The following is a 3,904-nucleotide window of genomic DNA, read 5'->3' on the forward strand; positions in this document are numbered from 1 at the left end:
GAGTACATGTCTATCACCATTTCTGATTTTAAAAAATATATGGTAATACTGATTTTCAGAGAGAGAGGAAGGGAAAGGGAGAGAGAGACTGAAACATTGATGAGATAGAGATATCACTTCAATCGGCAGCCTCCTGACTGCCCCCTTCTGGGGATTGAACCCACAACCCTGGCATGTGCCCTGACCAGGAATCAAACCAGCAACCTCTTGGTGCCTGAGAGAATACTCAATCCACTGAGCCACACCAGCCAGGCTGAAATGAGATTTAACAATTAAACTAAAGTAACTTATTCTCAACTGAATTATTATGTCAATGAATGTGGAACAATCTACTAATTTATCTTGTGGATCTAAAACTTTTATTTAAAGTTTCAAAGGTGGGAGTGCAGCATTGGACTTGTAAGGATATAGGCTGCTTGAGGAAGGGGGCAGGAAGACAGCCATGGACAACGCCGGAATTGGTCATGCTGAGTAGAGGTAGGAAAGAGGCGGCCAGCCAGTTCATTTGGCTGCAGCTGGCCACTGGGTAAGATGCGCTTTCATTCCTCTCCGAGAGCTGGCCCATTTTATCCAGTTCGGTCAACATGGATTTCAGGGAAATTCTCATGATAGCTTCTAAAGGACAAGGAACCAATAGCATACCGAAAAGGTATAGTTTGGCAGTGGGTCCTCCCAAAAAAGACCCCAAAGTTAATCAGCAGCATACAAGCTTTTCTCAGAAGAAAAGTGGAGGAGCTCGGACAAAAAGCCTTAGAGAAAAAAAGGAGAAAAGAAGAAGTAGTGAAAAAGTGAATTGAGCTAAAACATGAGAAGAAAGCAAGAGCTATGGCCAAGAGGACAAAGGACAATTTCCATGGTTAAATGGGATTCCTGTTGAGGAAAAGTCAAAGAAAAGACAGGCAATGGAAAGCCACTAGTCAGGGAACAGACCAAGAGTATGAAATAGAAGAAGAGGAAGCATTCTTAGAATAAAATCAAGCAGCATCAGAGCAAGAACCTCCTCTCAAAGTTGAAAGTAAACTAAAGGTCCCCCTTAAAGTGCCCCACCATCATGAACTTCACTGACCTACTCAGGCTGGCTGAGAAAAAGCAGTATGATGTGAGAGTCCATGTCCCGTATGGTTCTGGGTTTGGGATCTGGAGAAGGGCTGTGGGCAAATGATGAGACAAGACAAGAAATAATAATGTGGAAATAATGGAGGCCAGGCGGAGAGTCCAATGCAAGGGCAAGGACTTCACTGGTACCCAGGCCCTGCTAGCCTTTTATTCAATTTTAGATATACATATTGCCCTTAGGCAGGCAATTCTGGTAACAGACAGACTATCTTAAAGGTCAGTAAATATTAGTAAAGATTTACTTTGAGACTATTTGGTCAGGAAATTGCTTGGGCCATCATTGTCTAGACTAAACAATCAGTGCATAGCTTTGGCCCTTGCCAGAGCTCAAGGTTCACGAGCCTTCTGCATTCCTTGTTTACACTTTTCTGATAGCTTTCAACATCTCCCCCTTCTCTTTTTCTTAATAAATGTTGAAAAGTGAATGCCACCTGAAGGGTTCAAGTCCTTTTAAGACTCTTCATTCCACATCTGCAGACTAGAAATAAACATAAGAATAAAAATGAGACAAGCAATAGTGGTTATGCAGAGAGGCAAATGTAAGGAGATCCAATGGAAGAGATTAAATTCTTTCATGTCTTTTTTAAATTGCTGCCAGGCATCTAAGGTATTCATTTGTAAGTTTGCCTGGGATAGTTGTACAATATGCTGTTGTAATTCTAAAATATCAAGTGTTGTGTTACCTTTACCCCAAGCACCAAGAAAGTGATTTTTTATTGATTCCCAATAGGGAACAGGGGTGGGGCGGGGTAATAACACAAATCTGGGGGAAAATTATAATGACACTACAAAGATATTCTTTGCTCTAAGCTGTGGATTTTATTACCCATCCACAAGACTGTAGACTTTAATGCTGATATTCTATCTCAAACTTGCTATCAATTCTTTTTTGTATAGATAGGTCTTAGTTACATTTTTCTTAAATGGTTGTGCAAACTGAGAAGTTTGAACAGTTTGTACCATGAATGAAGCAGCAATGCCCACAGAAGTAAGTAACATTATGAGGGCAAACAGTTCTGCAATTAACATTCCAGGAAATCTTTTTTGTCTTTTTAAGATTTTTACCAGATCATGTAACAGTTAGTAGGTTTGATGAGATTCCAAGGCACGGTTAGGTTAGTAGGAAACTAAGCGAAAGCCGGTTGTTTTAAAATCATGAGTGAATCCTTTTGGAATGTAAAATTAATACAATGGGATAGTGTGCAGTCTGGCTTGTAATATTAAGGTGCATCTGGATGGGGCCTGAGAGGAGTACAAACGGATCAAATACACATATGGTGGCAAATACTGTCTTATTGGGAGTTCCCCATAAGGTACGAATGGAATTATCTGAGCTATAGTTAAAACTATACTATTTAATAGGTGCAAGTGCAGCAGCTAATTTCCATTGCGTATTTTGTAGGGGCCAGTTGTCATGTTGAAATTGAGATCCAACAAATCCTCCTCCATGCCACGAAATGGAGTGATTAGCTTCAACATATAGATAGGATGTGTTCCCCTTCCGTTTTAGGGTGCGATTGTTACTATATGCAAACCCGTAGGGGCTCCAGTCCACAAAGGAAAGACTGTTATTAAGTTTGCTGCTGGTGGGGTGGTCACTATAACAGTCTTGCCAATTAATTTCTTCCTCGGTGGGGTGCCATTCATAAGACTTTTTACATAACGGCTTAGTGGGGGGGGGCGTGTCTTAGTAAAGTTACATTTTCTGCACCTCTCCCCAGAGCAAGTAGTGATAGTAGATGTACTTGGGCTTTTGCTTCCCCCTCCTTTGGTGTCCATGTTAGCCAGAAGCCTCTTTTTAATTTTACACACAAAGGAGCTGTGGTTTGGTTCTGTGTCATACAAAAGGGAAGCTAGGTGGCGACACCCATATACTTTGCCCATATACTTCCTTGCCCCACCCGTGGTCCTCCTGGGTGACCAAAGTGTTTGGTGTTATTCGTGACTACATTAGTCAGGGGATCAGCCCACATAAGGAGTCTTACCCATGGAGGGTCAGGAACATAAGTCCAAAATACTTCCCCATTTGCCCCGGTAGCATTACCGTACAGCTGATGACTGCTAGCAGGGCAAGAAAGACATTCTCAGGCGTACTTGGGGTTCTGGTCTCCTCACAAATTCACTCAGCTTTCTGGACCATCTTCTTCACCATCCCCCAGGTGACCTCTGGGCTATTTGTCTCATCCTCTTCTTACTCCTTATCTTCAGTGGGTTGCTTGGGGCTGCTGCTATCTGGGCTGGGGCAGTCAATTGTCTGCAGCTGTAAGGCGTGGCTCCAGGTGCAAGGTCCTCATTAACCTGGCCAGTTCCTCCCTCGGATCCATGTAATATTTCTTGTGGGAATCCACATGGGCTTCGAGAAATTTTCTGGAAATATACAAGCGTACCCTTGACCAAATGTTAACAGGGGATTGGGGCCCTTCCATAAACCAGACTTGGGATCTTTCCATTTAACCAGACCATTTTCTTTTGGCTTATTCTGACACCAGTTTATTTCCATGGGTGTCGTGCCATCGGCATCACAAGTGAAAAAATTTAAAGTATTTAAGGCTTAGTGTAGTCTACCTACAGGCGATTTCTCCATATTCCCCCTTTTCTGTGTTTCAAGTTGGAATTTTAGCCTATGATGCTGGTGTTCTATAATTGCCTGTCCCTGCGAATTATATGGTATTCCTGTAATGTGCTGAATTTTTCACTTTTTACAAAATTGCTGGAAGTGACAGCTTGTGTAAGCAGGTCCATTGTCAGTTTTAATAATTTTTGGAATTGCCATGATGGCAAAAGCAGC

At 42.2% G+C, this 3,904-nt stretch overlaps 1 pseudogene across 1 annotated transcript; it reads left to right on the top strand.

The window, feature by feature from the left end:
- The first annotated feature begins 584 nt into the window (after window positions 1-584).
- Window positions 585-1,162, top strand: LOC308235982 (protein SPT2 homolog; annotated as a pseudogene). The gene has a single exon. The product of its transcript is annotated as a protein SPT2 homolog (transcript).
- Window positions 1,163-3,904: the final 2,742 nt, after the last annotated feature.

The sequence above is a fragment of the Plecotus auritus genome (genome assembly GCF_963455305.1).
Source record: "Plecotus auritus genome assembly, chromosome: 10".
NCBI classification, from domain to species: Eukaryota; Metazoa; Chordata; class Mammalia; order Chiroptera; family Vespertilionidae; genus Plecotus; species Plecotus auritus.